This window comes from Drosophila serrata, unplaced genomic scaffold, assembly GCF_035046125.1.
Source record: "Drosophila serrata isolate PLE 108 unplaced genomic scaffold, ASM3504612v1 contig_273, whole genome shotgun sequence".
NCBI classification, from domain to species: Eukaryota; Metazoa; Arthropoda; class Insecta; order Diptera; family Drosophilidae; genus Drosophila; species Drosophila serrata.
Window position 1 is genome coordinate 1203727 of NW_028257171.1, and position 12072 is coordinate 1215798.

The window sequence follows — 12072 nt, forward strand, 5'->3', positions numbered from 1 at the left end:
GGAAGAAAGTCGGCGGAACTGTCTGGGGATAGAGTGCAGAAACCTCAGGAAAGTGCAGAGAAAAGGGTAAAGATTTTGGGGGAGGAATACGATTATAATGGATTGGTTTTGGTTTGGAATGAGGTCAGGTGTACTTAGGGTAGGTAATTCCAGGGATATATCTCATATAATTCTTGTACATCAACTTTAAAGTGCCCTAAAAAAAAATCCCTCTACAAACAATCATTTAATTTTCATGACATTCCATCTCATTACCGCATTAAGCCAAGTAAACAGCACTATAAAAAGTGGTAATAGAATCCTTTAGCCAACTCACACTACAGTTCAATTTATAACAAATCGCTGGCCGGGGCCAAGAAATCGCTTCATTTAGGCCCACTTAGAGGCCAAACAGGCTCCTCATTCGCCACACAGTACCCACAGCCGACACCTCTCGCCGGGATCGAGGAGTCCGGAGATCAGAGAGGAGATCGGCGGAACCATAACGATCATTGTCATGGATGGTCGGCGCACACAGCGGGGTGGCCTTAGCTGTTAACTACTGTACTGAATGGGCGCATTTACACAATTTGCACTCACTTTTTAGTCCGTAATAAATTCGCATAAATTTTTTAACAGACTCCAAAGAGTTTAGTGTAGTGAAGTGAAGTGGCGTGCCAATAAGCGAGCGATTTGTGGGCCTAATGAAGGCGATTTGTTGCGGCACCAACTGCCACTAAATTAGGCATGGGAATTGATGGTCGACAGACCCCAGAGGTGCTATCAATACAACCCATTCCCCCTTCGGGAGAAATTTAACGAGCTGCCAAAGAAACGCTGCTCCACGGCTCCATTTGAGCAAATCTATGTGGAAATATTTTATTTTATATAGTTCGATCAACTGCTAGATCGGTTCGGTGTTCCTCCGATGATGGCCCACTTCTGGACAACATCAGAGACGCGGCTGTCCAGAGGGTCTGTTTAGCACCTAATTCGGTGTGAAATGTTTGTTTCTTTTCCATTTCAACTTACGCACTTTTCACACAAACACTATTTTAGGGGGACGTGGTAAACTAGGAAAAGTTTGGGTATTAGAAAGAGCTAAGAGAAGGAAGATATAATATAAAATATTCCCTAACCCTTACTATCTTAGCTTTTAAGTATAATTTAGGCACTAAGTACCTTCATCAACTATTATACAATCTTCCTTAATTCTGCTCTAAAAATTCCCACAGCTGCAAATCTCTTTTAAAAATAAAATTTCAACTGATGTTTGTCTGTTATTTTGCAATTAACTTAATCTTCTTAAGAACCGTTTTTAATCAAGAATGTTTTGGCTTAAGGCCTGCTAGCCTCTGGGTTAGGTTTGTTTATGAAAAATGTCTACAGCTGGCCAAAATGGGAAATGAAATAACACCTGCAAATTGCAAAACATGAAGCCGGATTCGTCAGGGAGTTGTGGAACACAGACACATCCTCCCACATAACCGCGAGGCAATAAGTCAAGGCAGGGCAGGACACGGGGCAGGGGCAGGGGCAGGGGGCTGGTGACAGGAAAGGCAACCCTCCCGCAGCTGACAGGAAGCCAACCCCCAGACAGTGCTCCCCCATAGAGCCAGCCAGCAACACCTCCCACATATAAAAGCCAGCTGCTGGTAAAGAGCCGGCTCATGAATACATTTGCACTCGTTAACTCGGCGACACACCCCAACATTTGCTCCTGGGGGTTGTTCCCGGCCAAGTGCTCCGTGCTCCGTGCTCCGAATCCTCCTCGAGCTCACTCATCCATCCATATATATATATATATCGACCCTCCTCATCCGTCCTCTCTGTCCCGGTCTTTGCACGTGCACAATTTCGAGTTCATCAAAAGGAATTTGCTTTTGGGGAGCGTCCTCGCCTTGCCTGACATTTATTAGAATTCTTTGCCTTCCGCTTTTGGGGTTGGGTGTTTTTTTTTTTGGGGCCTGAGGGGGGAAATGGAGAGCTTTGAGGGGGTAGCGGAAAATGCCAAGTCGATTGCTTTTAGCCAGGAATAAAGTTTTCATGGCTACCATGGTTCAGAACACTAAGGAAAATATTGTTATCCGCTTATATATAGTTAAAAAATAATAAAGGACGCATACAAAATTTCCAGAGAGTTTAAAAATGTATTTCAAATGAATGAATTATGAAATTTGTTAGTTATGATATTTAAAATTTAGTTTAGCAACAAAAGAAATCAAAAATATCGAAAAATATTTATATAAAGAAAGCGAATATATTAAGCTTAGTTATGATCGATTTCCTATTTCCAATTCTATAATTAAATGGCAAACTGAAATGGTGTATACTCTTCCAAAATAAGTTGCCTTTCTTTGATTGTTTTTGTTTCTTTTTTTTAATAAATGTATTAATATTATAATTTCCTGAAGTAATCTTTAATTTTTTCTCTGTATTCGTCAGTCACTTCGTTTCGGTTTGTTGATTCTAATGTTGGTTGTTCGTTCGTTCATTTCCATTAAAGTTTGGCTTGTTCCCGGCTCAGGGATTGGGTCTGAGGAATACGTTTCTGTGGCGGATTTTGGATGCCTTAAAGCTATTTGCAGGGCATTGAAATCGGAGCTGAAACATGCCACGCATTTTGACTTTTGCAGCTGCAAAATAAATGGGGACTGAGTTGGCACAGAATGTGAGACTTTTGTCTCATGTCAAGGAATTTAAGTGTGGAGAATTGTTCAACAACAAAGGAAATAACTTTAAGGGAGAAGGTAGTTAAAATTAGAAATTGAAACCTTAAAGGGTCTTCAATATAAAAATGGATATTTCAATAAAATAAAACAACGTTGCAGTTAGTAAAAGTTATATATAAAAAGTACTAGAAGTTTGTATATGAATTTCCATATATCAACCATTTTCCTTTTTCCCTAGAATTTTCCCTAACACAAAGATAGCTTCAATATTATTTTCCCTACTAATAAACATATTCCTCCCACCCCTTAACCTCTTAAATATAAGCTCACAAACTACCCTGTAATCCTCTTCTGTTGTTTGCCAACTAATTTCGTGTACTATTTATTCCCTCAACTAATTGCACTCCGAAATCAAATCAAACAGAGTAAACAAGCCTCGGTTGGGTTATACATATTTGTCAGACAATTTCGTTTTTAGTAGAAGGACAAATTAAAATTACTATATATATTTAACATTACCCATTTGGAGAGAGCAAATAAACTTGGGCAAACATTCGGGACGCATATCCTTCGTCAAAAAATTGGACATTTGTTCAAGCACAAAGATAAACATGGCGTATGAGAGGATTAGGACCACCGATTGCGACTGCTGAGCACTTGTTATTCCATTTTAATTAAGTTAATTGCTCGGATTTCGTATCATTTTTTGGGGTGGAATTGCCTGACGATTTTTCAGCCCAAAAATCGAAATCGATGATGGCACCTTCACTTCAATACCGACGACTGTTTTCATACATTTGTTTTTGTGGTCCAACCCTCTGAACAATGGCCACGAAATGTGCACAGACTTGCGTGCGAATTATTGGCAAATGTTCTGAAAAAGAGGCGGCTGCTCTCCTATATAGTCCTCGATCTGAGAAATACTTTTTCGCACATTTGTTTTGTAATTTCCGCATTTCAGCAGCGACTCGACTCTCCTTCTGGCTTTCGGCATTCATTTGTCTTTGCAAATATTTGCCATTTGAATGGGAAATCTGTTCGGATTGCGGATTTACGGATTGTGTATGGTTGGATTGAGAATTGTGGTTCTGTGATCGAATCGGACGGAGTCCCTTAAGTGGGCGCGACAGTTGTTCAATGGGCAGCGGCAGCTGCATCCGAGTGCATCCACTAATTGCACTATGCAAAATGCCTGATTTTTCACTTGTTTTTTCACCAAGAAACAGATGGGTCTATTAGCCATTTAGACATTTTAAGGGGTTTTACAGCTCATTGACTAAAAATGTGATTAATTTTTGGTTATAAATTGGTAGGAAAAGTGCGCTTAAGTTATGAAAACATAAAGATAATATATCCTAAGACTTTCATATACTAAAGAATCCTTTAAACTATTATTATAGTTCAAAATCATCCAAGTAAACATATATTTTATACGTTTAAATACGCAATAATAACAAAACTAAACTTCTTTAGTTTTATTTTACCAACTAAAAGTATATATATCCCTCTTTTCCAGCTATATATTCCTACAGATTCATTGCCCAATTAAGACCGAAAAATCTCAGTGAAAAACTCCCCAAAGTTAAAGTCCTTTTTAGGCTAAGTGCAAACTGAGATCCTGTAAATGGGAGGAATCAGATTTTATAACTCAATCAAGGCAGCCGTTGCTAGTGGCACATGTGGGCTTTGGTTCCATTTTTCCTGTGTGAGTTTGTCATCAGACCGCCCCTTGTGGCTGCAACTTGCGGCACAAACATTTTGACCAACAAAAGCACAAATGTTGCAATAGCTTCTCCCTTCTTATTTTTGGGGGGTGGCTTTTCATTGGGGAAGTCGAAAGTCAGACATAAATGCGTTACGGACTATCAATCTTGATTAGTCGTGATTCCCAGCACGAGGACAAAGCATTAAAACTTAACAGAGAGTATATCATTTCATTTCTCGGATGACACGTGTCTGCCAGATATAGAAGGGAAATTTGCCTGGAAAAGATTTTTTTTAATGACATCTACGGTTACATGATTTTAAATTGTGGGTAACAAAAAAGCTAAGCAAAACGAGCGAACAAACAACTTTGGGGAAAATGAAAACATAAAAATGTCCAACCACTGCGATTTTCTCATTATTTTGCACCGTTTTGTGGCAATTTCAATAAACAATAAATCCCTACCGTGTGCGGCCTACCAAAAAACAACAAAAAGATCCAAGAAACCAGCAAAACATTGTTTGACTATATATTTCTTTCATACACAAAGGCCGAGATCTGGCCACAATTTATAGTAATTTTCACATGAATTGAATGTACCGCGCCAGGCGCCTGCCAACAAGAGCGACAACAAGCCAGCTGTAGCTCTGGGATCGGATCGGTTAGGAATGGATTTGAGTGGATAGAAGGCTAATCTGGGGTTGGGTCTAAACACTGGAAAAATTACAGCGAAATTCGGTTATAATTTTGGTAGAAATTTAAGAATTTCATAGGCCATAAATCTACTGAGAGATTAACTAAGGAAACTACAAGTTGAATATACAAGTTTAAAGGTAAAGGTTCCTTTATATATTTTTAAAATGGGAAATCAAACGATTCTGGAATGTAACAAAAATTGCATAGTCTTAAGAATACCATACCATATAAAACTTATTAAAATACCAAACCATATAAACCTTATTAAACCTTGAAATAATGCTTTATCCAACTTTGACTTATCAAAGCTTACTTTCTCACTCTCCTTTCCCTAAGAGATCCTACCTCTTAAATTTTAATTTAAATACACCTTATAAACTAGCTTGATTTTTCCACTATAAAATCCATATTATTTTCCGGGTGCAAAACCCTCTCTCTCTCCCCAAGTTAGAAAAGTGGCCACAAAGTCTGCCTGGCATGGTGGCTGTCGTCGGGGCGTATGAGTGACGCGACTGCGCTGAATGGAGTTGGCCTCAGCACCACCACCACCACCACCACCACCACCACCACTAGCACCACCGGATGGCTTACTGGCTGCCTGGCCTGGCTAGTTGCCTTGATATCTGTCTGACTGGATGGCTGACTGGATTGCCTGGCCATTGCCTGTTGGCCAGCGAACATAATCGTAAACAAATAAAATTATTGCTGCCGATCATGCACACAAATTTATGCACACCGCCACACACCACACCATACCACATACTCGGTGGAGCCATCATCTCCCTCGGCCGTTGCCTATTTTGCACTAATTTTCCAGGCAAGGAAAAACTCTTTTGGCACGAGGTGTTGCCGCAAGCTGTGTGTGTGAAATATGCAACAAACAGCGTGAAAAAACATGAAGGCCGAGCCTGAGCCCAAGACCAAGTCGCAGTCGAGGCTTTTCAGCTAGCGAACACACAGCGGGAAATGCATTTTCGCGTGCTGCGGCGCTTGAAAAAAAAAGTTTATATATATATTAAGAAAAAAAATATATATATACAAAATGCGGTGTCCAGCACATCTGGCTGAAAGCTGTGAGCTGAAAACTGAAAACTGGCAGCCAAATGTTGCGAGACCACATAATACAGGTAGTCAGTCAGTCAGCGCCGGACCAGCGATGAGGTGTTAGTTAATGCACCGTGGTCTTTAGGCTAATAGAAAGTGGGTGTAGTTGTTCTCCATTAAATTGTTATTAGGAATATGATAGGTAAATATAATTAGGAGTCTCAGTAAATGATTGAGATTATGTAGGATAAGATAGACGGCTTTAATCACTACTTCTCCTGCTGGTTAGAGTTAGTTTCCCTCTTTACTACCTTTTTTGCTAGCTCTATTTTATATTACAACAATTCAAAAGATCATAAAAATAGCTAAACAAATAGATAAACATAACTAACAAATATTTTATATTATATTTAGATAGTTTGTTATCAAAGAAAAATAATAAATACCTTTTCTCTTAAGTATTCCTTCTAAAATGAACTCTCTCAAGATTCTGCACAGGTTTTTACACTCTTCTAAGTGCAGTAAGTCCTATAAATTCCTTTGCTGTCTTCTTATTTCCATACCCAGACAAGTTAGCATTTTCCTTGGTTAATTTTCACCTTAATTTGGCTGCATGCATGATGATCATTATGCCATCTTTGCCAAGGTGGCTCACGTTTTGGGTGTTTCTCTTCGTTCATTCAGGCGACTTCAGCTTCCATTCCGTGGCTAATGAAGACTTGAGCATGACGTGATGATAGAGATCGTACATGATGTAAGGTCCGGCTGGAGAGGATCTGCCTTCTTTTCCACTGTCATCACTGGGGTTTCATTATTGCTAAATAAACTGATAAACGTTAGGGCCAACCCCATCATTAGGACAGTTGTGGGTCTTTCAGGAAGTCTACAGTTGAAGTTGCCTTAACATCTGTCACAAAAAATGGTATAAATAAAATGGAAGGTGTTGAAATATAATATTTTTATGGATTTTCCATATTTAGTAAATAATAATTGGGTTAAAAAATATATTTTTGTAGAAAGTCAGTTAAGTAGATACCTATTTTATAATGAATTTTTATCTTTAATAGTAATCGGACTTTCTAAATTCAAAATTGGAAATGTTAAAAGTAATAAGACAGTTAAATTTTATCTAGATTATCCTGATCTTTATAGTAAATACAATAATTATTATGTTTACTGTATTTAAAAAGGTAAAGTATATGCAAACTGGTACTTGGTGCTCTATTTCTATTCTCAAGGGTTGGCATTTTGCACCCTCTTCAGGATCATAATCAACAACCATATCGATGGCCTATCCAGACATTTGTTTGGCTTGTTTTTGTGTGGCTCTTTCTCTCTCTCTCTGCCTGGCTTTTGTTTGTTACTGCCAGCTTTTAGCATAATTAAACGACACATGCCACAAAATGCACTTCTATGGCACTCATACATACAACAACAAGGAACAACAATATCGGCGTCATCATCATTCGACACGGCATCCATATGTTCTATTAGAGCTACCCATCCTGTCCAGGCCCTTAACCAATTTTGCACCCCCAAAAAGACCTTCGGCCTTCGTCACTACTCACAAATTACCCCGTATGGCTGAAAATTTGTAACGCGAACATAAGGTTTCATTTTGGCTCCCACAAACACATTCAGTTATTTCTCTACTGGTATTTTCATTTTAATTTAATGCAAATGGGAGTCCAGCTGATGGATTAGTTTTCTTCACGCTCTAAATTGCGGCTTTACCTAAATACATTTCCCCATACATTTCCCAGTTGATGGATCGCAATAAGGAAACTTAAACTCGCTTCAAATATATGTTGCAGGTGCATTGGGGTAGTTAGATGGCGATAATGGTTGTTGTGGCCGTAATTGATGAGGCCTCCCCCTGCATGAATATAATTAAAACTAATATTAATTTAATTTCAATAGCACCTGACACATGCATCATGATAAAGAATCTACATAGATCTGCCGGCTCGTTGCCTAGAAAGATTAATTGCCCAAACAACCCCGACAAAAAAAAATATTACTCAGACTCGGACTAACTAACTATAATTTGTGGATGAGAAATTTAAATGTCGATGTGTTGGCCGAAAGCCAGAAAACTATACGCCAAAACATTCCTAGCCGGGTTGTTGTTAATTATTTTATTACAAGTGCCAAAGACAAGGCGCTGTTTAATGAACTGTATAGGAATCTTATTTTTGGGAATATTCATTGATAAATATATACTACAATATATTTATTATCCTTATATTAACTATAATTACTTCCTCGATTAGCCATAATCAGGTGTGGTCCTGGGATATTTTACAAACACATTTTACACATAATTATGACTAGATGCGTGCAAAAATGTGCGGTGCATCTTTAACACCTCAACGGCTGCAGCATATAAAAATTTGTAAAAATGTTCGCGAAATTTGTCGGTCATAGGCGTTAGTCGTAAAAAAAACTTAAATTAAAGACCAGGCACTAAAATAAAAAATTACAAAAAAAAAATATATATATATGCAGGAGAAAGAAAAACAATTAAAATATTTGCAAGGCGTGTTACAACGCCGTTGGTTTTTAATGATGTTTTATTGTCTGTTTCGACGGCGAGACGAAACGCTGTGAAGTGATCATGATCGCAATGATGATGATGAGTATTTTTTCAACTAAATAATTGAATGCAGCTGGTTGGCGGTTGTCGCATTAAATTTAGGTGTCTTGTCGCCTGGCGTCTGCATTGCATCGCATCGCATCGCATCGCAATTGGAGGCTGAGCCAACGACCGCGACAAGTGACAGACCAGCAGACTGTCGAATAAACTCACTCAATGACTGAATGACTGAATGACTGAATGAATGAATGACTGACAGACTGACTGACTCACTGACTGACTGACTGTCTGTGGAGCTAAGACGCCGCGACGATAATAAATGAAGCGATTGCAAGTGTAACAGAACAATGACAGCAACAATTGCGGTGTTTGGCATTTGCCAACAGCAGCAACATCAGCATCAGCAGCACAAGCGCCAGACAAAGGTCTATTAATAATCAGTTTTTGGTCCAATCCAGAGCACAGTGGTTCATATTAATTGAATTTTATATAAGATGTAATATAATTTTTTATCTATAACTTGTAAATAAGTAAAATCCTAGGTAATAGTAGTACCCAGGGTATTAAAAAGATGTAAAATATTCCTTTTCGACCCTCCAAATCATATGTATTATGGATCAGCATTAAAATTTGCATTGATCTAGCCATGTCTGGTAAAAAAAATAAATATTCAAATGTTTTTCAAAAATTACATCGTTAAAATTGTAAAAAATTGGAAAAAATGCAATTCTTTAAATTCAAAAATTGATTTGTTAGCACTTTAACGCTTTGCTAATTGAACTTAGTGCATTTTTGGTTTAGTTATGATACTTTTAAACTTTAAAATTAAAATAATTCCACTACTGTTATTATAACTACTCTAAATAAAATGTTTTCCTTTTAATAAAAACTTTTACTATACCCAATACCCATCTATTAAAGCCCAGAAAATCAGTTTAAACACATTTAAAACCCCATAAAATGTACATAAATTCCTTTAAAGCTCGTCTTCACCTTCCAACTAATTGAAATGTCAAAATTGTGTCGATTTCATCGAATATTTTGGCCCACTGTGACCTGCTGCCAAACGGCAGACAACAACGACAGCGGCGATGACGACGACGACAACGACAACAACTGGCAACTAACGATCGACAACTGCAGCAACGGCGACTCTCCAACTTTGACTCCAAACTCCATCGAGAGGAGTTGTGTGTGTGTGTGTGTGGTGGGGGAAAATCAGAGGAAAAATCATAGGCAGAGGCAGACAGACGGACCGGCAAATGCGTCGCGTTGGCTTTTCCAAAAATAAAAGCCAAACTAATGAGCCGGCAACATGCAATGCAATGCAGCAGCAGCAGCAGCAGCAACAACTGCAACGCACGTGCAGCAAATAGCAGATATTGGAATGATGCGGAGAGAAAAAAAGTTCAAAATCATATATAATTGATGGCTGCTCGCAATTGTTGCTATTATTTGTTTGTTTTTGTCTTTCTTTTAGTTGTTTTTCCCGGTTGCTACTGCTGATTGACAGCCAAATGGCGACAAAAATCAGCATCTGATTGACAACTCAATGCGTGTGCCGAAAAACGAATCTTAATTGATTTTCCCGGAGCATTTCCCAAATATTTTTTTTCCCCTCGATGATTTATGGGCACAAATGTGGAGGAAAAACTTTCAGGTCGAAAATAGACTTAATTTCCTATTGGTATGTGCCGCTCACGTGGCTCTTGGCTTAAAAACGCTCATTTGTCATCGAAGTGATACCAAAAATATATGCCTATATAGCTATAGATCGATTTAATATATATAAATATATGTATATATCTGCAGTTGCAGGCGCGTGTCTATTTTGACTGTCAAAACTGTTTTGCGGCTGTTGTTCCCGCTGACATTTTATTATGTTTGACTTTCTGTCCCGATCCATTTTGGCTGCTTCGAAAAGAATTTCTCGAGAGGGGATTCTGGGATCTTTGTTTTAATGTGTTCGTAAGGATTTTGATTTTATACTTGTGACTTAACAGCAGCAGTGACAAATCGCTTGATTTTGGAACATTTGACCTCTGGAAGGGGAGGAGGGAATAGTGTTGAAATTGTAAAAATATTTGTCTAAGGGAATCTTGAAGATTTAGGAAAGAATTTCATAGAATTTTAATATAATTAAGTTAAGTAAATTTTGATAAAATGCAGAAGAAGATCAGCACTTATTTAAGAGCCATATGAAGATCAGAACCTCACAACTTTCCTTTCCTAAGTCTTACACTAATGGTTCTTAGCTTTAAATTTGTGTCTTTTTATTTTATCATCCTTTTTATCTGCAACTTTGTTTCAAAACCCAAAACAACAACCTTATCTTATTCTTAAGTCACACGGTCAACATATTCCACAAAGTACACTTTATATATCTCTAATCTTTGCTTGCCGCTAGATCAGTTCCTATGCATGTCTTAGCCTTGTTTACTCTACTCATTTTGTTTGTTTGACTTTCCCATTTCGAAGTCACATTCGATGTACTACATTTTCCAGCACACACTCAGAACTTAAGAGCAAGAAAAGTCTGGGAGGAAAAACAGCAATAGAAACAGCTCGCAACATCTTGCCAATAAATAAGCATAATTTCTGACAAAACACTCCCGGGGTAACAAGATCCGAGAAAAACATCTCTTTATGGGTTGGGGGGGAGAAAAATGTTGCAAGACTTTCCACACACACACACACACACAAGGCAAAGTCTTTTCCCCCACTAAATGAAATATAAGTGCATTGGCAAACAATAATAGCAACCAACAACAATCGCTTTGCATACACCTGCAAAATGTTGCCGACAGTTCCAGTACTCCTCCTCCTCCTCATCCACCGCCTCCTCCTCCTCTGTGGGCCCAGGTGGGGAGACTAGAGCCGAGATCGGAGCAGGTGTTGCCTCCACTTGCCGACTGGCTGGCTGCATAATGAATTCATGGGTCTTCCATTGCCATAGCGATCACCTTCCCTCCCCTTTGGAAACCCATCCGATACCATTATGCACCCCACATCCCATAAAAGTTTCATTCATCTAGTGTGGAGTTACGGGGCTTCCATCTCAGATACACTGGAAGAAATTTAGACTTGAATTTAATTAAGATGATAAAAATATTTTAAAGATTTTTCTAAAGGGTTTTGGATATCAGATCCTAACTGAAATAGCAACATAAAAAGCTAATGCTATTTGGCAATAAGCGTTTTAATTGATTTCAACCTCAACATTAAGAAACTATGATCAGTAATTAACTCTGATAAGTAAGTATCAATGAACATTAAGTAACTCTGAACAGTAATTATCTATGACCAGTATGTATGTGTGATCAGTTAATAACTTTAAACACTAATAAACAATGACTTGCAACTTTTGTAACACAACACAT

The 12072-nt window shown here is 38.2% G+C and overlaps 1 long non-coding RNA gene across 3 annotated transcripts in view; it reads right to left on the bottom strand.

Moving 5' to 3' along the window:
- Positions 1 to 6542: 6542 nt before the first annotated feature.
- Positions 6543 to 12072, bottom strand: part of LOC147643443 (uncharacterized) — a 29716-nt gene continuing 24186 nt past the window's right edge. For all 3 annotated transcript variants that reach the window (XR_015272106.1, XR_015272105.1, XR_015272107.1), the window contains one exon: positions 6543 to 7003. This is a non-coding gene — a long non-coding RNA (uncharacterized LOC147643443). The remainder of the gene's footprint in view (positions 7004 to 12072) is intronic.